Source organism: Notothenia coriiceps, unplaced genomic scaffold (genome assembly GCF_000735185.1).
Source record: "Notothenia coriiceps isolate Sejong01 unplaced genomic scaffold, NC01 NC01_scaffold00003522, whole genome shotgun sequence".
NCBI classification, from domain to species: domain Eukaryota; kingdom Metazoa; phylum Chordata; class Actinopteri; order Perciformes; family Nototheniidae; genus Notothenia; species Notothenia coriiceps.
In genome coordinates, this window is record NW_011336223.1 from 360067 (window position 1) to 383437 (window position 23371).

The following is a 23371-nucleotide window of genomic DNA, read 5'->3' on the forward strand; positions in this document are numbered from 1 at the left end:
GGTCTTTCCCAAATGGTTAGCTTTCACTGTTCATGTAGATGAAACACTGTAATGACTAAGGATAGAGTTATTATAGAAACACATGTGCAACCCCCCTATAGATACAGCTTATTACACATAATATGATTCCGTAACATATTCAGCAATGGACCCATGAGAGGATGTGGAGGCTATAAAGCTGCTCACACCACATAGCCACAGTACTGCTTCTCTTTGGATATGCATGTATGTGTGTTGGCTGTGTGTGCTGAACATAGGACAAAAGACTGATTCACTTACAACCCTCTGATTGTGTCAGCAGCTGTGATGTAATACCGAGTAGGAGATGGAGATAACTATTGAAAAAAGACAATACACATCTGAACAATAGGGAGAAATAAAGATACACAATCTAAATATTTGACTTATTGCAAAGGCTTCACCTCAGAGATGGTTAACAATAACAGTTAACTAGCTCCAGGTCTCTTCGGGTCACATGTTGCTCGATAGAGTTCTTCTAAAGTTTTGTAAGTGGTGACATGCTCAGGTTTGTTTCAATACTGATGTGTTTTGTGTCTACAGAATCGGGCTATTTTTAAACGCTCGCTGGAGGCTGACAGAGTAGTCAGACACGCTGCCCATCTATTATTGAGAATGCCATTTAGACAAGATAGAAAACACACTGCGTCACTGCATGTTGAGGGAGCAAATCATAGGGAAGTGCAAGTAGGGCCTTACCTAACTGTGGGAAAAAATACCAACAATGTATTACCTGTAGTACACAACAATATATGTGCTGTTGTAAAAGCTGCATCAGTAGGGTTACAAATTATAGTTGGTCCTGACTATAATGCTACGCCACCGGTGCTACAATCAAATGGAGTTACATGGAGTGTCTAAATTGTGGAGGTTTTATTCTCTGGAGTGCATACTGCTCTGTAATTCTTTGGCAGATTCAGGACAGATTTCATGTGCACAGCTGGAAATAGCTTTGCCCCGACATTAAAGTTCAGAGAGATCACCCAAAATACTAGAATTCCACCTCCAGGGAGCGGAGACATCCCCAGCAAATTGAATGGAAATCTGCCCCTTAGATTTCAACATCTTGGGTGCAAAGTGGACAGTTTGACCTGAGGGTGGCCCAAAGGGCAACCTCTATTTTTAAAACTGCTTTTTAAAAATGGAAAATGGTTCAAGCGTGAATATGCAGTATATTTGGGCAATGTTTATTCAGAGCTCAACTGACAGCCCAAGTATGATCCCTTAAGATGAAATGTCCCTAGGAAACCCATTGGACCTCTAGAAACACTGTGTAGGCCTGCTAGTACAAACACACATCCTTAAAAAGCATGCTATAAAACCAACATAGTGAGAACTAGGCAGCATTGCTGAGGAATGAGAGGACTTTACATATTGTATTTGGATTTATATATAGTCTGTCTTGGAATAAACAAATGATGTGAAAAGCACAAACAAGAACGCCTCAAGTGGGCTCCAATTTTACATGCTTTGATTTTTCTAATAATATTTTTCGCTGAGCAAGACACTGGAAAATGCACATCTTCAATAAGGTCTCTGCATCTTTTTTTTTGTCTTGAATTTCTTTATTTTCAACTATTTTGTTGTGAGAGCACACTGGGGAGACACCCTCCTAATGTATTTCAGCTTGAAACCTTGTTTTTGTCTGTCTAAGATAAGCATATGTGTTTGTTTTACTGTCTGCAGGGTGCAAGCAAAACATGCTGTGTGCGATTGTGTCACTTGCAGGCACTGTATATCCACTCTATTTACCAAGTGTGTGTGTTTCCCTCAGTGTGCTCTCTTCTCACATGCATATCTCGTGCTGTGTCTAGTCATGATCAAGTATAATGCAGAGCTCTTTCACCATTTAACTTGTAAGGGAGGAGCAGGCTCAGCCCAGTATTACTGCTGAAAATGAGATGTCACGCTCGGCTCACTTTGGCGCAGCCGGCCGGGCTCCCCCTAACTGATTTAGGCCGTGTGTGTGTGTGTGTGTGTGTGTCAGAAAGTGCTGGAAGGAAAGAGAGAGACAGATAAAGCGAGGCAGAGAAGTAAAGGAGAGACCAGTGGAGAGTGAGAAAAGCGAGCCGTGTGTGTCAGTTTCTCTGACAGTTATTTGCTCAAATTATTCATTGGTAGGTAGTGTGTTGTGTACTGACGGCTTGAGGTGTGATGCGACAGGTGTCCTGCTCTGCGACTGAAACAGGAAGAGAGGTAGCATCTCATTATATATAGTACCACTATACAGACCCAGCCATGTCACCTTGTACCTGTCATACGCATCATCGGACAGTATTGTTGTCATTATTGTTATACTGGTTATCTGCAATGGGAATGTGAATTGAAGTGAACCACAGTAGAGGGATCGTGAGTGTAGGAGAACAAGAGAGAAACTCTGGGAGTGAGAGGCATATGATTCATAGATAGATAGATCCTTCCTGCGTTGCGTCACTCCCATGCTCTCTGCATTATTTGTAATGCGTGTCCGGTCTGTTGCGCAGTTCTTCGTGATCTTGACGCAGGGGGAAAATCAGTATGCTTTCAAAAAATCCTTCCGCCCCTCTTCTTTTCTCAACACTTTCTCCTCTGTCTAGACTTGAGTAGAGAATACATTCATTTATCCACCTGCTCCCTCCCCTGCATTTCCCTTTTCTTTGAAATCCTTTAGTTTTTAGTGGTGCACTTATTCATTTTCTCAGAAGTTATTGCTTTTTAACGGTAAATGTCGCATAGACATTTCAGCAACCTTTTTAAATGGTATTATTAGCTGAACTGCCAGCGACTAATTTACTGGTTTGATACATAAATGGTTGTGATTGAACAGATTATTTTTTTATTCAATAAAGTGACTGTACATTATTAGCTTGTTATGATACAACGATAAAAGGTTGTTTGGAAATGAGTAGCCTTTTTAATTGTTTTGCCCATTCAATTCAATTCAATTCACTTAATCCCGTTCTTTTATTTGTATATTTCTTAATTTCAGCCCAGTTTCCTTTCCTGTAATCCTGGCAGAAGCGCAGACGACCTTTACCACAAGCAGAGCAAAAGTACCAACTCATTTTGCTGTACAACCTCGAACCTACCCCCCCAAACGAGAAACCGTTCATAAAGGACACATGCCCAGGCGAGCAGATCTTTGTGTCACGATGAAGGCCGCTGAAAAGTGAGAGGAATCAACAAAGAGTGGAAACAGGTTGGATATTCTCGTTTATAAAAGTCATATATTTCCTATTGTGTATCAAGAGGGTCCTTATTTATGAACGTGGACCCATTTGTATGACTGATAGCTTTTAAATCTGTTTCTACGAATCATTCACCACCTGCGTGTGTGAGTGTTTTTCCATGAACACACTCAGCATGTCTGACCTTCTTTCTACCTGTAATGTCACACACACAAAGCACATTTAATGTAATCTTATGTTTATGCAACGACACAAAAACTCAGTTTGGCATCATCTTCTTGCCTTTGTATATACTTGCATGTGTGTCATATACTCAGGCACATTATATTTAAGTGTTTGTGAAGCTCCTGACATACATTTCAGCGCTGTGGTGAAAGCATAAGTTAGTGTTTTAACAGGTATATATTATGCCATCTCGCCTGCCTTTACTGCACTTATTTGACTGGTAACACTGTCATTAGCGCTGACAGTACTTCACTTACCACTGCTATTATAATTTTGCTGTGTGTGCATGTGTGTGTGTGTGCCGTGTGTGTCAGGCAGAGATAAAGTAAAAGGAGTAATTGTTGTAATTATTTCGTCTCCGTTCTCCTCCCGCCTTCTGTGCTAGCTCTGAGGGGCAATCTTGCTCTTCAAAGACAAATGCAATGCCGAGCAAACTCAGCCGGCACCTTCGTGTTCATTTTGTGGTGCTCATTAGTTATTATTGTTATATACTTTCAGGAACATATTCATTATGTCTGTGCAGTACATTCATTTGGCATTTTGCTAATATGACATTTATAGATGGACAGATAGACGGATAGATATTTAGCTACATTGCTCGTTAAATGGTACAGAACCACATCGAAGGAAAATACAATTTCAAATGTATATAAGGACAAAGGTTTTAATTTTTATGCAGTATTTTAGGGTTGTGCATATAGCATTTTATGTAGGACATGAAGACAGTTCGTTTTTTTTTTTCTTAAATTTGATTGCATGAATATTCTAGTTTGCTAATGACAATCAGATGTATACATTTTCTAAACATACAATCATGGAATCAGCCATTTAAAGTTGATTGTCTGTTTGCAAAAAGATAGAATGGGGTCACATCAAATTAGACATAAATAAAATAAGCATTTCAATTGGAAGGGCCAATATTTCCCTGTGTACACATACCGATACATGATTAAGAAATTGGGTGTTAGCTTCTGATCAAATGTGATAGCTCATGTGTGATGCCACGTGACTGTTATCTATATGATCAGCTGTGACCTGCTAAGTAACCCTGTGATAATGTGCATGGTTCATCACACAGTTACATCCAACAGTGATATAATCGCCTACATGAACACATCCCCTATATGTATCTATCTTTTTTTCTAGGATTTTCTATCTAAAAACCTCCTAAAAGATGGCACTGTCATGTAGCAAGTCACTTTAAATCAGCAGAATGGCCTCTGTAGGGGCCTCTTACAGGACTTTTTGACAACCTAAAACGTTTTGATGCTTTGAGAACAGTCGAGCAAAACATAAAACAGCCTCTGATTGACATCTATGACACCATGAAAGCTGAGTACTCAGTACTAGAGCACCGTACATCCTCTCCTGTAAATGTAATGAACTAATTAATTAGCATTTCAAGGTGAAATCGATCTCTTTAAAATTCTAACAACCCAACTTAAAGTGTGAGCCTTATTAATAAAAAGCCACGCTTGATTATCAATGAAATCTCCAAGGAACGCTGGCCTTGTAGTTGATACAGGGGCTGTTAAAGAGACATGATGCATGTAGTGTAACACTAATAATACAGTGATAATTACAGTGGGCCAAGGGCACTGATATCATTCCAGGCATGCCAAGGAGAGCATATTTATACATTAACGTCATTTCAGTTAACCAACAGAGAAACTATTAACCGTTGTAGGCTATTAAGGTACGCAATTATTGACTTACTTGATGAAATTGAGGAAGACATTAGGGCTGTCCCTGTAAGATCTCAGAGCCATTAACAACATTGTTAACATTTCAGTTGCATATAAATCCTTCCAGTCTGGTTGGAGGAGCTGCTGCTGCTGCTGCCTTTCATTAGCATGTGTAATATGGTTTCTGCACCATAGCTTTTTATTATTAAAGATGTACCTGCTTTTCGAAGGTTTCAAAATAGTTCAATCTTATCTGGAGTGTGTGAAGCTTATTTACATTTTGACACATAACATGCTGTGCCATTCTACATAGTGCATCCATGTTTAATGTTCTGTATCGCTGAACCCGTGGTGCCATGCAAGATCCTGAAACCAGCAGTGCACATGTTAGTTATACAGTATTGCCAGCGGTGTGAATCCTAATGAAGCTCAGACTGTTACAGAAACAGCCTGAGGGAGCGGTTGCCCTGGGACGCAGTGTAGCACACAGTCCTCACACTGTACGTACAAGCTGTCCAGTACAACCACGGCTTACCATTCAGTCAACCAGTAAAGCTGCATCCCAGGTTTAAACCATTCCGACGATATGAGAATGCTTCCTCACAGACAACATATAATCAAATCCATCAGAGGCTATGAGTGCTGTCAATCACTTGCAATCTCAGCAACTTTAAGAAATTGATGCATGTTTCGGTAAAATGCTGTTCCTCCATTTTCACTACACCTGAAGCGAGTGTAGCTATCATGAGTCATCGAGTAGGTGTGCTATTGAGCCCTGCTAACTGAGGTCCTGTGGTCTCCAGTCAGTGTAGCTTGTGCCTGTTTTTGCACCTTCTTTGCATTTTCACTACCATGCAATTCATGGAAAACATCCGTGCTGGAATTACGCTAGGGAAGTTTAGGTCTTGCGAATGTCATCAATCCGCATTTTTTTATATTAAGCTTTCCGATTTAATCACAATGGTTAACATACAAAAGTTCACAGCCCTAGTGTTTTATGTTTAATTAATGGACATCCTGGAGGTTTTGTGTCTACATGCTTGTGTGTCTTTAGGCGCGTTCACACCAAGTACTTTTCCCACAAAGGTTCCTGAGAACTACGATTTAGTTGCGTTCACACCAAAAAGTCCCAGGAACTAAATTAGTTCTAGAGAACCTTTTTTACCCCCTTTTCAGTCCCTGCTAGAGAGCAGGGACTTTCGTGGGAGAAAAAGGTTCCTGTGTCTGATTGGATAGGCGGAATGCAAACCACGCCCCGTCAAACTCCCCAAACTTTTTGTGAAGCTGCCATTTTATTATCCTCGCATTGCATTATTAGCATTAGCCCAGCGCAGAAACGCAGAGAGACTAACTTATGACAACACAAAATAAAACATGGGAGCGGTGGAGATGAGGAGGTGTCGGCGTTCTGGCCGTTTACTCGGAAGGCTTCAGTAGAAGCTGCTGGGAGTCCCAGCAGCCTGCGGCCTGCCAGTAAACCCAAAGCAGCAGAAGAAGAAGAAGTGACGTCAGCGGCTTCATTTGCCTAATCCACCCCCAGGAACTAATTTCCGGTGTGAACGCGATCTCTACTTAGTTCATGAGAACTAAAGAGTTCTCAGGAACCTTTGTGGGAAAAGTACTTGGTGTGAACGCGCCTTTTGTCATGGCTTCTACAGTCTATATACTATATGTGTGGAACATTTCAGTTTAGGTTGTGACTACTGCTCCAGCTAATTTGTATCTAAATTGGCCTTGAAATCACATGCCCACGCATCATCACTACACTTCAAAGTTAAAGAGAGGCGGGGATGGGCTACACGAGGGGTGTAGAGACAGAGAGAAGAGAGGCTTTTCGGAAAGAACACTTTATCATAATGTTTCTATATGTGGCATAGCCCAAGTGTCTGCTTACATTTCGATCCACCCCATTTAACCATCAATCTGGCAAATCCTGCTTTAATTATGAACCATGCCTCCTCCTCACCACAAACTCAATCAGAACAAATAAAAGAGCCTTTTCAGCTATAATGGGATTATCGATTGGGAGGCATCCTAGAACTGAGACTTTGAGTATGTTTGTGTCTGACGACAACTAAGCTGTGTGTGCATCCATTTCTATGTATGTGTGAGCATAGAGCAGTCTGAAAGTGATAAAAGAAAAGGCTGTGTGTGTGTGTGTGTGTGTGTGTGTGTGTGTGTGTGTGTGTGTGTGTGTGTGTGTGTGTGAAGGAATGAAGCATTAAATTACCTCACAGTTTGAAACTCATCAAGTGTGTGACATGTTTTACTGATGAGTTTTGAGCTTATTTTGACTGATATCCACTGAAACTTTCATTACTTTGCTTTTCCCATTATCTCAGATGTCAAAGCGGCTGTAAATTACTCTTGGTGGGCTCTTTTAGTCCTAAAAACAGATGGAGAAGGGTTACTGCTACTCAGTTAAGACTTGATTGTCACCAGTAAATTTGTCAAACATACTTCAGGTAGCTGTGAGGCAAAATAGCACCCGCCAATTAAACCTTTTATACCTAGTTTATCTTACCTCAGACTCACTTTCTTCAGTTTTTAGTTTGCCATATCATTTGCATATGTCTTTTTTATATTTGGCCATATTTGATACAGTCTGTGCTTCTGACTCATTAGCGCACAATATTGTGTGCTGTGTACGCCCATGCTTTGGCTACCCTTTCAAACTACATTTCAGTGGCCAGTAAAAGAAGAAAGAGTAAAAATAGCAGGAACCTGGGGATATTATTAGACATTAGAGACCTGCACTTAAATCATGACGTTTCCCGCTGCCTTTGTTAAACTGTATGCACCGTAAAGAGGCGTACAAAGGGAAACATGCTTTCCAAATTCATGCCATACGAGTTCACAGGAGAATGAGATGAAGAACAGGAAGGAAAGACACTTTAACTTTAATACTATATTTATATCTCTCTTTCTACATTTACACCGCTGTAGACTTTACCTCTGTCTTCCACTTTCATTCCTATGATTTGTTTCTGTTGCTTTTGTGCTGATGGGCTTGATACACTGTCCCTCTTTTGTTTGAGACAGACAGTGATTGCATGTACAAACTCTTTTTAGGCTCTTTCTATTCTTCTTTGTCTCTCACGTCTGCATCGGTGTTCCTGATGTCCTAGTTGTGGTGTTTTGCGGTGCAGTCAGTGTGCCAGTATGCTGTGTCTAGCATTCACTAATCCTGCTTACATTAGGTTACATCACTGGGCCTTTCCTGCTTCGAAACAGTGTTTGAACTATAAAACACCACATGTTTAGAGTCCAGTTGTCATGCAGAGAGAGACTTAAGAAGATTTGTTGCTATGTTCTTTGTGTCTTAACTCTTTCTCTGTTCTTTCCAATGCATTGAAGGCTTTGTTGTATAGTTGTTTCTGTGTTCTCTCATCCCCATAGTGCAATTAATTTTTTCTTGCATGGGTGCATTCTGATGCACAGAACAGACGGTACACACAGATGCACACATACACAGATATGCAGAGTGACACCGAGGCGAACTCACAGATATGCGTTCAAAGAGTAAATGAAAGGATTTTTTAAATATGCATTTATAGAGCATATGCTGTGTTATGTCATATCTTGTCCTGATTTGATTCTCATTCCCTTGCTCAACTTTTTAACATTACATCACTTTTTCTGGCTCGCAACATCCTCCCTCATTTATTCTTTCCACTCTTTGAAGTGTTTATCTGCTTGCCAGGTCTGCTGGCTAATGAAGCTGCAACCTTGAAGTAATTATCAGCACCTCGTGTGTGTGTGTGTGTAAGAGCGCCAGTGACATAAAAATAACTAATAAGAAAGTGCAAGTATAACTGTAATTGGATTCTGCAGAAGGGAGAGACATTCCAGTGTAGTTTTTGAAGCTATAGTATATCCTCAGAACGTCAGTACGGACCTTAACTCTATCGATGCAATAGTGGTTCCTGTAGTGAACACCATGTATACTTATAAACTCAAACAGTTCATGCACACACCCACACACATTTTGTCTGTAGCGTACCCTCAATTAGAGACTAGAGGAAAGGAGGGGAGAGGAGAGAGAAATGACTTAATGGCAGTGTGGAGAAGGGGGAATGGGGTCGATCTGAAAGGATAAAAGCAAGTCAGAGGAGAAGACATGAGGGAATGTAATTGCCTTGATAGCAAGGCCCTTGTCTACATCTTGAGAAAGAAAAAGTGTGTTTGTGTTAGAGAAGAGCAGGATGATGCATGGATCACTTTATCCATGCTAATCCAGGCAGACATACATGTTATAGGTGAAAGGCTAAAGCAGACACAGCCAATGAGGTCATCTATCTATTAATGTTTTTATCTATTGTTTATTTTACAGGGACAGTGCACATTAATAAACATTGCTGTAAATGCACCAAAGATAGCCAATTGTCTGTAGTCCCTGGACAGATGTTGAGATGTCCCCCGAAAACCAAACTATCATTTAAAAGTCAACAAATACAATCGGAACGATGTGGTGGTTGCTGCTCTCGACCTTTTAAATAAAACATTACAGTTTGGTCATATATTCCACCAGGGCTGTGACCAACAACCCAGAGAGCGGGACAAGAGACAGCAGTAGACCATGAGAGATAAAGATACATCCCCCCCCATGCAGCGAGCCATACATGTTGCATAAGCCGATCCATCTAGCGCTGTAATCAGCTCAGTATGGTTGCAAAAGCCTAATACAGAAGCCACCACCATATACGAGCAGTTGAGCCAAGGAAAAAAAAGCACAGTCAAAGGGTTAAAGCAGTGGATGGAAGAGGAATATGATCAAAGAAAGTCATTCAGACAACCCTCCCTTGGAGATGTTGTGCCTCCACACCCAGAGTGCGCTTGTTTCATACTTCTCACAGCAGGGAATACTGCATGTGTGTGTTTTTTTTCCTGTGTATCTAGCATGTATATTTTATGAGAGCTATGATATTTCTAGGTCCATGCAGTCTCTAATGTTCTGAATAAAAGGAGATCGGTGGGGGATGGGGGTTTATGCGCAGAGATTATGACCGTATTTGTCCTCTTACTGTTCGCCTCTTTCTCACAGAACAGCCTGCCTACTGTAGCCGGGGTTTACACGTACAAGTTGCAGGACTTTTCAGACCAGCAGCTTCCAAGATGGTTCAATTCCCTATAGGCATCAGAAGAAAACAGGCTATTCAATCTTCTTCTGTTTCAATCACTTGCGCTAGGCACTCAAAACACGTTTCACTGCACCAACCCAAAGCACCAGCATCCAAGCATGATGTCGTTACCATTGTGTAGTATTACTAAGATCTTATAAGCATACTCAGGTTTCACTTACGTAGAACCCCCATTAGCTTGTTCTTGGAAAATGATGGTAATCTCAACCTACCCGCGCATGATTCCCTGGCCCTGCCCGTAATGTAGATCTCCTCTCCTCTAATAAAAGACTGTGATGTGTTGAAGGGAAGAAAAGCAATAAGGAAGCTTGAAACAGTCCATTACTTGCCCTGTGGAGTGATGTGAAGCCTGAGTGGTCCTGGAAATTGAATCCAAGATGTGGGTATTAATAAGATATCGACTGAGAGGCCACTTTTAGTCCACTTTAAACTATTTCTGTTATAAGAAGGCAGATTAGAGTGAGGTTGAACTCTGATATCTGTGAGGGGATCCAATTGTTTAAATTGAATGGGATAATATCCTTTGACGGCAATCTTACATTCATTTCAAACTAAAGGAGCCCTATTATGCTTATTTGTTGCTTATAAGTTCATATTTGTATTCAGTGCCTCTGCTGTGACTGCTGCTGTGACATTTACGTGCTTTAATGTTCATAACGTCCCTTTTCTTCTCATACTGCCTCAGCTGCAGCACCTCTTTTCACCCTCTGTCTGAAAGCAGAGCCCAGTCTGCTCTGATTGGTTAGCTGGACAGCTTTGTTGGACTTGGTCAACCAATTTGAGAAGTCCGCCCCTAAGCCTATAAAGTACAATGAGTTGGAGCTCTGTAGCCAATAGAAGCACAAGTGTTACATAGTGATGTCATGTATGTCACGCAAGTAAACAAAGGAGCCCAATGGAGGCAATCAAACCTAAATATAAACAAGGGCCCCTGTAAACTGATGGGGTTTTTCCCTAGACCAGAGGCCTGTACTACGAAGCTGGTTCAACCTAACCTGGATATGTTTGAGTTAGCCGGTTGGCCTAATCCAAAACATACGTGCTCTCGCTAAACTGTCCTACAACGCTGGTTATCAAGTGGATCGCTCAAGCCAGCCGTGCTCTATCTAGTTAGGTGCGCGTTCACATGAAAGGGGTGGTATTTGGAGCATTCGACCAATCACAAACATGGAGAAGCGTACTGACAGCGCAGCGTCGTACTTCCTGAATGAAAAGTCAACTATATAATTAGACAAATATGAAGACGTTAAACTTTAAACATCCATGACTTAACACTTTATCCAGCAATAGCTGCACCTGCAAGGTGAATACAGCTGAAAGAAAAAGTGTTTGAATGCGTACATTAACAGGTTTATGATATCGCCCCTCTGAGTGGATCTGACTTTAATTCATTGCTCGGTCAACTAATGTTACTCTATACAGTACTATGTGACACTGTAGGCCAGATACGGCTCAGCTGACTCAGATAAGGAAATATATGATACATGATGATGTGATATGCCGCGGACTGTACTTAATGTTACTATATCCGGTTACTTATGTTGTGGCAGATATTTAAGTAAGCTTTCTTAACGCTAATGTTATAATAGTCAGATTATATTCTATTAATCATATGACTTGATCGCTTTAAACTCCGCACACTGAGCTCTGATTGGTCAACAGGCAGTGCTTTCACTGAGTTGAGCTCTTAGCCTGCAACTTAACCTGCTCCGGGGCAGGTTAGCCGCTCAGCATAAGTTACCATGGAGATCTAGCCTGCTAAAAAGAGAACCAGCTTCGTAGGACCGGAAAGCCCGAGTTTTCCCTGAAGTTAGCCGGCTAAGCGAAAATCCTGCTTCGTAGTATACCCCCCAGGTCAAGGTATTAAACAACACTTTGGCTCTGATATATGTGTTACACAAGGTTAACTCACTTAGTTCTATACAGAAACAACTTTATTATGCTAAACTTTTCCTGATCAAAAATATCATGACAGTTTTCAACACTTGTGCTATGGTTGTCTGTGTATGGGAGTTCAACTGCTGTGAAGTGGTGCTATAGCGACAATTTGATGTATGAATGTTTTTACTAAGGCTACTTTGATTATCTGTTTGAACAGAAAAAGTAATTCACCCTTTTATGACTTGACTGGCAGTGAGCCAGACTTCACTTCAGATACACCGTGTTCCTTATTCATTTATTCCTATTCCAGTTTGATCTATACATGTGAACTTAGTCTACAACCTGCCATGAGATGAAACTGTTTGAGCACAGAAAACACATTTTGAACTAACGAATATTTGTCCCGTATTAATTCTGTTAAGGAATACAGTTGATACTCGCAGAATGTTAAATAAAAGAAGATGAAGGGCTGCTGTGCTGATGTGCTCAGTAAACAAACAGGCGACTCAGCTCTGTGTACACACACCAGATCCAGAGATGCTGACAAGATCGTGCTAAACTCTGTGAAGAAGGCGCCTCTTACTGAGTTTGAGTTCTGCTCCCAAGCGATGCCGCATTTCATGCAACTTTACGCGCTGCTGTGCTGTTTGTCATGTCACCCTCTGCCGCAGCCTTCGACTCAAATAAGCAAATGTGCTTTTAAAAAGTTTGGATTTTGGTTTAAGAAAGTTATCACTGGGCTGTAACTTATGTGTGTGACAGGGTCTCGAAGAAGACGTTTGCGCGCCTAACGCAGCACACAGACATACATTGCCAAGAAAGTGAAACTGGAGCACTAAATGAGGAACAGTGTGTCGTCTGAGACCTAGCCCGGTGTTATTTTAAACTTGGTAAGCATGTCAGGGTTATATTATCTAGGTAGCCTAGAATGAGAGCGACCTGTTTGCAGCAAATACTGTACTCGGTACGGGTTGGTCAATAGTTGTAAAGCCCCTAAAGGTTACTTCAAAGACAATCCAAAGATAGAGAGACAATTTGTTTAATACTTCATTAGCTTTACCCTGACTACACTACTTCAGAAAGTGCATGGTTGGAATAATTCTGAGCTGCTGTTTGAATAAGCTTCTATTATTATTATGTGGAAATGAAGCATTGGCTGACTGACTGATGGGTTTATTAACCTTCTGAACTTGCCTTACGCCTCAGGAAAAATGACTCTTCTTCCTTATGAATGTTTATTTCTGTCTCATTATTCAGTTTGTGTCATGGCAGATTTACACTACATCCTTGGTTGAATTGCCAACACATTTTAATACTGTGTATTAAATGGGGGATGTTAGTTGTCTCTGTAACACCTAAATAAAAAATACAACCTCTGCAGGCATGAATACAATCAAACAAAGCAACATATTGTGATGTACGACTCTCAACAACAGACAGATATTATTTGTATAAAGATGAGAAACCTTAGCATCTTTTTATTGGAAAGCACCACAATGCAGCTATATTAATTACAGCCTATATGGCTCTTGTCGTTGCATTGCACATTTGCTAAAATAATCCTTTTAGTGGGTGCAACTAACTGAGACACACTCGGCTTCCAAAAACAGCACAAAAGTTGCAGCGATCATTAGCGTTGCAGTCAGCAGTGTATGAAACCATTGTTCTCACAACCAAAGCCACAATTATTCTTCCAACCAGCTTCTCTTTCTGTATGAACAGAAGCCATAATCCGGCATGCTTACATGCACGTATCATCACGGGGAAGAAATACTGTCGCCCACGGACGGAGGCAGAGAAAGACTGCACAGGAAAAGTTAGAGAGACAGAGCGCCGGACAGATCGACAGAAAGCTGCTAGCTAGCCACCTCATGTTTACTTCAATCCATCAACGTGTATCATCCCACCAAGAGTGGGTGCTGGACATTGTTACCGCTCTGAGAAAAAGCCACACATTGATTCTCCATGTTTTAAATTGGATCCCCTGCTGTGGCTAGCTGGAGGATGTCAGTTAGAAAACAAGAGAGACAGAAAAAAAACCCAGACATAATTACGGGAGCACTCTTACCCTTGCCAAGCTGTCAGAGAGGTGGGAGAGATAGCTTGGAGCGAGGAATTGAAAAGCAGGTAAAACTGATAATGACGGTTTCTAAAATGTCTAAAGCAGCCCAGAGGAGAGCAGGAGTTATAATGAGGCTTTTTCTTTGTTATCTTTCTCCCAGTGTCAAACAGCTGTTTACTTTCCTCGCCATTTTCTTTTGTCATCTCATGATTTCCCTGTCTCTTCTCTTCCCTTGCTTTTTTCTCACTTTCTATCACTTTCCCACTTTCTCTCTTATCTTTCTTAAACCTTGTCTCCCTTTTTTGGTTCTTTGTTCCAGTTCTTTCATCCTGTGCTACTTTCAATGCATCTTGTCTTGTCCTTCCTCCATCTCACCATCTGACCTCCTCACCTTATTGATGCGAGGCCGATACAGGTCTTGAACCTGCTTCCTATCCACTTTTAATCTATAATTCATCTTAACAACTCTTAGATACGTGGAGACTTGGGTACAGGACAGCTACTTCTCTCCCTCACACGTGTTTCCTCCGCCCTCATTCTGTGACTGGCACACTTTCGAGAGAGGAAAAACAGTTTCCTCAATGTCACTTTACTGGCTAAAGTACAGATTTGAGATAGTTCCAAACTTAAAGTGGACCTACCATGCTATATTTGAATAATAAAGTGTAGGACCATACCTATATAAGACATATTTATACTTTTTATTTTTCAAAATACCAAACAGATCATGCATTTTAGCCATTCCTCATTTGGCTCAATTTAACACTGTCTTTGCATGGGCTGATTCTGTGAGAACAGCACCATCTACAGGCCTGGCATATGTACTACAGCGTCTCCAGCGCTTTCCAACGGCAATGTCCGTGACTGTCTCCTCCTGATTGGTGGAGTTGGCCCAATAGCCGTAGCACCACTTCTGTGACATCACAGAAGTGTTCAAATCTGGATCAGTCTGTATCAGATCCGTTGCAGCCCCTTTTTAAGAGATTTGGGTATGGAGGAAAATAGAGAGGGTTGTGTTTTCTGACACTTGGTGAGTTCCCTGGAACACCGGGGACACATATTCATGTATAAAAGACGTACAAAAGTGCATTTTGCATGATAGGTCCCCTTTAAGTAAAAGAGAAAGAGAAGTTGCTATGGTCAAAATTGTTCAATCGTGCGCGTGTTGTCTTTGTCATTTAGTATGTGGATAGGCGTCCACCAAAAAGTCCCGTTTGAACGATAATGTTTTTTTTTGTGCTGTGTGTTCTCATGAGATAATCTTTCATTTGCGTTATGTTTTTAATTTGAAAAATAAATACCTCCGAGAAGAAAACAAAAACACTTTCATCTTTTAAAAAAAACCAGGTTGAATTATTGTTGTCCCTATTTCTCCTTAGTTCTGGTTCCTCTTCTGTGACACAGTGCTCTACTTCTCTATTGTCATTCAGGAATTGCTATACATGGTCAACATGCTTTATGACCAAACTCAGGACTTGGGGTATACTGTCCTTTTTGGTGTCAGTAATTCTATATTACTGACAATTAAATGAATGAAATTAATATTCCTCATCCTGTCACAGTTTGTGCTTTTTTACAGTCCCACCACTATCATTAAGTCAAAGCATTTCTAGATTGTAATGACTTCTGAGCAAACACATGACCATAAGTTAAGCCCCTTTTTAAGAAGATAAGTCCAAAGATGAGCTAAACTCTTCTTGCTGTAACTTTGATTGACTTACCCGCAGTCTTGTTTTTCTTATGCTTCCTCCCATGTGCCTCCTAATAGTTTGTTCTCTTTCTGTGGATTTAAATGATTGACATTACTGTATTTCCCACAAGAAGCTTTTTAACAGTCTTTATTAGATTTTTTCAAATGAGTACAAAGCAGGTAGAAATGATAAGTTAATATGTTTAGTAAAAGGAATTTCCTTCTCCACATTTAACTGAGATGTCAGAGTTTGCGATGCATTTCTTGATATGCTTTTTAGTAGTGCCATTATTGAGGAGAAGCCCAATGTCGGACTGCTTGCATCAGATTGAAGAGTTTGCCTTCATGTGGGAGACTAATGGGTCCCGGTTCAGAGGGGAGCACCAACAGTAAGAAATAAGGGAGGGAGATAAAGTGAGAGAACGACAGAAAGGTGAGGCCATCAATTAATCTTGTGGGAAAGGTTAAGAGAGGAAGGATGGAAGGGAAGCGAGAGGGAATGGACTGTGAATGTAAAATACTGGAGACATGTTTCACTGTAAGACCAGAGGAGTGAGAGGAACGAGATTGGGGTGAGTCAGTGAGGGTGAAATGATGATAAATCTCCAGAATTAAGTCACAGGTCAAGTATTTGCAGCTCTTAACCCAGAACTTGGAATATGTGAGGATGGTGATAGGACAAGAGAAATCCATGTGAGTTCTTACAAAGGAGAAGAGTTTCTGTGGTTGGCTGTAAATGTGTTTGTCAGTGTATCCACGTCTTTGTGTGTTTTTGAGAATATTACACATTATTGCTACGTTTTTTTGGTGTATTGCCACACGTACAGACTCGATACCTGTCTCTGTTTCTCTGTGCAGCTTGTAATGTGGACTGTACTCGATGCGAGTGTGTGTTTGTGTGTGTATTTATGTGTGTTTGTGTGTGTCCAGCTGAGATGCAGTGATTTTATTAAAACATCTTCTCACACCTGAACCTCATAAACATAGTGACCCCTTCTAGTTTAACTCCCATTGTGTCTGTGTGTGCATGTGAATGTGCACATTCAGAATGGGTATTAGATGTGTTTGTATGATGACAACGAGGTATAATTTGTAAGGGATGTGACAATAACAGGCATTGAAATACCAGTGGCGAACCGTGTCTATCACAACTGGACCTTCTGTAGACACACACACCCCCCGCCGCCCCCGCCAATCGTCGTCTTGAAAAGGGTACTCACAACAATTCCGCAACAACTTCATCTTCACCTGTTGCACTTGTCATTTCAACGTTAAAAACAATAAAACGGCATGAATTGCTTCGGCGCATTAATCGATCCTCTGTCTCGAGCCAGTTAACTAGAGTACCCTGGAACCGAGGGGAACTCTGAAAGAATACGCCCATTGGCTACAAATCAATATGATTGGTTGATCAAACTGTCAGTCCAAACGTACGCTCTCATTAAGTGCAACGGCCAGGGGATTCTATCAAGGATGTAGAATACCTTGGTTGAAGGACAAGATCTGATTGGTTGCTTTCTTTTCTAACACAAAACCACTGAAATGCGTAGTGCATGGTCCGAGAAGGACAAACAAATCAACGTAACACTGTAATATTACAGATCAACAACACAGATACGATTCTCATTTATTCATTTTATTACATTTTATTACATCTTATTTATATAATTATATCAATTTATTGTTTGTTTTATCTGAGTGTTCCAGGGTATTCTCTGAATACCTTGAAGGCCCTGACGGTTCGCCACTGAGAAATACCCATTAAGCCGTTAATATGTTGGCATCCTCTTGTCAGTTTATTGCTTCCATTTTATATATTTTGTGAGAGGTTTGAGTTGCAATCATAGAATTGCAGTTTACTTGTTTCCAATAATGTTACCATATTAAATTTGAGACATTACAATAATAACCACAAACGAACATGATTATTCTTTAAACCCTCGGCTGCCTCATAGGCCTACTGTGCAATATACTGTAATGGCCTCTGAGTTGGTCTTTCCTGCAGGGAGTTATATTTTAGAAACAACCAAGGGGTACATCTGCAGGAACAACAGTGGCACAGTAGTAGTACCAAATACTTAGATGTATGCATTCATAGTGAGGAGCAGCCAATTGAGATAAGTGTTGAGAGCGGTGCACGTCCTCTAATGGCTGCAAGATTGTGCCGATAGTTGGACCTATTTCTTCTTTTAAATCATTCAGTCATTTATTTTCACAAGAGGTTAGCACCTATATAATTTCACAGCATCTAATGGACAAAGTTTAAATTATAGATTTGAAAACTTAAAGTGGACCTATCATGCTATATTTGAATAATATATTGTAGGGCCATACCTATATAAAACATGCCTGTGAAGTATTTTTTTCAAAATACCAAACAGATCATGCATTTCGCTCTATTTGCTCTTTTCCAGCTCTGTTTTTGCAAGGGCTGATTCTGTGGTAAATGAGCTGCAGCTGACCACGCCCCCCTGCAAAGGAGGGGGGCGAGGCACGAGCGTCATGTTACCATGCTGTTACCATGCTGTTACCATGCCCAACAACCTCTCATTCCCCTGATAGGTGGAAAGTTGCCCATGTAGGCGGAGCACCCCGTTTCTGACGTCAGAACAATTTCAAATCTGTATCAGTCTATATCAGATCCGTTGCAGCCCCGTTTTTAGAGATTTGGGTATGGAGGAAATCAATCAATCAATCAATCAATCAAATCAATCAATCAATCAATGTTTATTTATATAGCCCAATATCACAAATGTTACATTTGTCTCAGTGGACTTCACAGTGTGTACAGAATATCAGTATGACAATAAGACACCCTCTGTCCTTAGACCCTCACATCGTACAAGGAAAAACTTACAGAGAAAACCCACAGTTTAAAGGGAAACATGGGAGAAAAAAAAGGAAAAGAGAGAGGGTTGTGTTTTCTGACACTTGGTGAGTTACCTGACACACCGGGGACACATATTCATGTATAAAAGACGTACAAAAGTAAGTAAGTAAGTAAAACTTTATTTATATAGCACCCTTCTCAACACGGATGTACAAAGTGCTTTACAGTACAGCACACAGGACACAATTCAAAGTACAACTATAAAATGTAGTGCATTTTGCATGATAGGTCCCCTTTTATTAAGGTCATTTATGCAACCTGATTGCCAGATCTTGCAATCTATAATGCTTGTTCTTCAAACTCCACACTATTTGTGAAATGTGGATTTTCTGACTTTTACACTTTCTAAATCCTAGTCTCTATGGTGGTCTACACTACTGATAAACGGCGTATACGCTTAAGTGAAATATGGAGTACAGGAGTGTCATTTTCCATGGTAAAATGCTCAGATTATTTCCCTTCTTAATCTTACTGTGTGTCTAGCACTATCTTGTTTCTTGACAGATGCGCAGTAATAAAAACCAGACATCAAACGTTATGGGCTGTAGAGTCAAAAGATTAAGCAATAACTATTGAGTTTATAGGAATGGAAAAGAAATATAGCATATGTAAACCACTGACTCCAGACAGCCTTTCACTAATGTTCGAATGTGCTTTGATGCACATTCTTTTATTACAGCAGACTTCCACCCTTAGAGCTTAATTCTACTCACAGGTTAAGAGATGGCACTACCATACAGGGCACAATGACAGCACAAAGAGCTTTATGTGGAGTGTTTGCACTTTAACTAGGGCTTGGATCATTGGGGGTGTTCTGGCAGACAGCCAACATCCCTTCGGTGTCACAGCAGGTAACATGCCCTTTAAACTGAGCAACAGATGGTGCACCAGGAAGGCAACGTCTCCCAAGATGCCATGGGAACATCTCCGCTCTTTGTGTCTGCTGCAGATATTACAGTAAAAAAGATAAGCACAGTGTTTTTTCTGAAATGTTCCGTTTTAAAATTCCACAATGGTTTGGTATGTGATCTTTGCTATGACAGTATTATAATAAGTCCCTTGATGATCTTATTTCATACATATTCATAACTTGTGCCAACTTGACCCGTTCTGTTCTTCTGTCACATCAATTCTGTGTCCAGAAACTGATCCACGCACCGAGGGATACAATTAATCATTCAATTGTACATGTGCTATCATGTATTTCAAAATTACCAATTAGGATAAGCTAAGATATGGTTGGATGCAACTTTCATGATTCCCCTGGGGAGAACACACTATACAGTGGCTTCAGCAAGTATGATAGGGTAAGGGATTCAGTACAGCACTGGCAAGAGTACATAAAGTGCTATCAGCAGACTTTGGAAAGCTACCAATTGTGTTAAACTGTCCACACATTTTTGCATCTACTGTACACTTAGCCAAAGAGCAACTCAAAACAAACTCTCCAACACAAACGTTGCACCCTTTTGATTGTTGTTCAGACATGTGATTGTTAGTCTTACCAAGCTGTTTTGTAACATCAGACTTACAGTATACAATCTTGCAAATCTAAAACAGCCTTCAAATTGCACTCCTTGAGACTGTATGATTTACACTGTTCTGGGTGGTAATAGCATTGCAATGAAAATAACACACGGCTCGTCAAATTAGCTACAATTCCAATGTAGCAGCAAATGCTAAATTATATAATAAAAATAGTTCCTTTATTTTATGACACAACATTGTTTATATTTATAGATTTTCCCAACACAAAAAAAGTAATTTAGCCACGTGGATTACTATGCAATTATGAATAGTTAAATTCGGCAAGCTACTGTATATCTTTTAATCCTGATCGCTATCTTGTTATGGCGGGATTGGCTGTGTAGAAGTAGTCTCTGTTCTTGTCATAAGGGAGCCAAATGAAGCACTGCTGTTGTTCCTTTGGGGGAGACAGGTGCTGGAAGGCCACTGATGCGTGGAGAGACTTACATGCCTGTTTAACTGGTCTCATTATAGTCCATGCCTGCCATCTTCCAAGGACTGCAATTGTGGGTGACAAACCTCATCGTTTCAAGAATGTTAATTGGGATAAGTGGCAGTTAGTTAAAACTCCCAGTGTGAGATAAGACACTCCACCATGGGGGGTCGAGCTGCGGGGACATCAGGGGAGACAGCAGGAGGAAGTGAAAGCAGGGAATCCGGGGTTGAGGAGAGAAAGATGGCATAACCATCCAAATGACTATACCCCTCAGAGTCCACAAAGGTCAGCATCATATCGCGGATTACTCTCGGTCATTTATAAGGCGTAGGTGGGAATGCTGTTAAAGGTGGCTGCATGCTGGTGAAAGCCCATTACACGCCTCCAGCTCACTGCACAAGGTGTGTGTGTGAGTGTGTGGGGATCTTTATATGTGTGCTAGTCGAAGAACTTTTCTTTTTAAGATGGATGGAAGAAAATTATATAGTGTCTCATGTCAGACCCTTCCACCTTCACACTGACACAAACCATTCAAAATGGTGTGTGTGTGTGTGTGTGTGTGTGTGTGTGTGTGTGTGTGTGTGTGTGTGTGTGTGTGTGTGTGTGTGTGTGTGTGTGTGTGTGTGTTAGTTTGCTGAAGCCAAGCTTTTAGTGTGGCTTTCACATCAGCATTGGTCCAGAGGGCAGTTCCTCTGAACACACCTCCTGCAATTAGTTTCACTCAGATGCAATTGCCAAGCTCCAACTATCGATATTGCTTCCTCATGTTTGCATCTCCTTACAAATCTATTGCACTTTTGGCTCGCTGAAATCCATATTTTCTTATGTCTTGAATTTGTGAGTCTCAATTTGTTCTCTCCCTTTTCTGTATCTTGCTCCTTTCCGTGTTGTTTACCAGGACTATTTTTCTCTTTGCTCCAATTAAATGTCTTCCTCTATGATTGCTTCTCTCCTTGTCCTCTACTCCTGCTCCCTCCATCTCTATCTTCAGTTTCCCTTTCTCCATTTCCTCTCACTTCATCACTGTCACTCTCTGCTGTTTTTCCTCCACTTGTATGTAACCTGTTTTTCTCTCGTCTGCATCGAGAATCAAGCAATAACAGCGGCACAGTTTAACCATTGCAATGAGCCTAAAGTATGAAAAAGAAATCTCTCTCTACTCCTCACCTTTCCTCCCCCCTTTCATCTCGCTATCTGTCCTTTCTCTCCATCTTGTGCTTGTAAGCCTCCATCATTTGTTTTTTGTCCCTTTCCGGTTCTTTTGAGGGTTCTTGTTGATGTTTCTCGACACCAGACCACAAAGTTCTTTCTTGTTGTCTTCAACTCTCACTCACTGTCTCACACTTCCTTTCTTTCGCACACAGTCTCTGAGATTTCACAGGCAAGGGAGTTTTTATAACATGATCTGTCGCAGCTTGACTTATATTTGGTGTCAAGCTCTTCGTTCTCTCTACTGTATCGGCCTCATAACTCAATCCCCATGTCCCTGCAGTGTCTCCCCCTTTCACTGCTACCTTTTTCTCCCTCTTTATTTCCGGCCGCATTCCCATCTCTACTGCATTCTTATACGTTTAAATCTCAATTCATTCTGCACAACACCAATGGGATTAACCTGTTTTGCATGATGTTCTGAACACTTCACCCCAAGTAGGAGGCTTGCATGAAAAACCAAGACTTAGAGTGGTTAAATGTGCCAACAAAAAGGTTTGAAAATGATTCAGTATACAGTCAACTGCTTGTATTTTGTTTATTTTCTTCCCATATGGGTGGAAATGAAGATGTGGCTAACGTTGTTTTAAATGTCCTTTGTTGTGCCCTTGAACAAAATGATCTTGTGATTTAAGAAGTGGGAGCCGACTTGTGTTCATTAATCAAATCAAATCAAAGTTTATTTATAAAGCACATTTAAAAGTGATTTTTGGTCGGGCCAAAGTGCTGTACATGTAATAAATACTACAATCACATAAAAACACATTACTACAATCACAATAAAAGACAATAAATTACAACAGATATATAATAAACACAGGGAAAAGTCAGGAGTCGTGCTCCGCTCTGACTAAAAGGCCAGGGAGAAGAAGTGTGTTTTTAAGAGTAGATTTAAAAACCCCTAGTGTTGAACTGTTCATTTGAAAACATATTTCAGATGTAAATACAAACCGATTGACGTGAGGACCTTTTCATAGCCCTGTTAACCACCATTCATCACAAATAGGCAAAGAAAACAAATCATTTCTAGTGGAAATGGTGTTATTTCCCAGAAAAAAGTGTTTGCAAACATTGTGGAAACATGAGAGACAGATCTTTTATTGAGCTTTTTGCCAAAGGTATATTTACAGTGAGTCAGATTCTCTGGATGTATTGCAGATACTGCTACCATTTATCCGTCAGCAATTTAGATTTTGAAGCTGCTGAACAAAAACAAAAAACCTGGCAACATCAAAAGAACCATATCTGAGTCATTAACACCACGCTGGGTACCACACAGGGACGCTAGTCACTTGTGCAGATTCAGCCCTCCGTGAGGGTAACGAAGCATAAGGATACGTTTTGGGTCTTCCCGCTATTGCCTTCCCCACCAACAGAGCGGACAGGAAGTGACACGGAATGAAACACTAACCAGGTGAACAACCCCGGGTACCCCCCTGT

General features: G+C 40.8%; 1 protein-coding gene across 1 annotated transcript in view; it reads left to right on the forward strand.

Annotated features, from left to right (window-relative positions):
* The first annotated feature begins 2983 nt into the window (after positions 1 to 2983).
* elfn2b (extracellular leucine-rich repeat and fibronectin type III domain containing 2b) overlaps positions 2984 to 23371 on the forward strand; it is a 45376-nt gene continuing 24988 nt past the window's right edge. The window contains exon 1 of the mRNA XM_010766716.1: positions 2984 to 3196. The gene's annotated coding sequence lies outside the window, so the exon portion shown is untranslated. The remainder of the gene's footprint in view (positions 3197 to 23371) is intronic.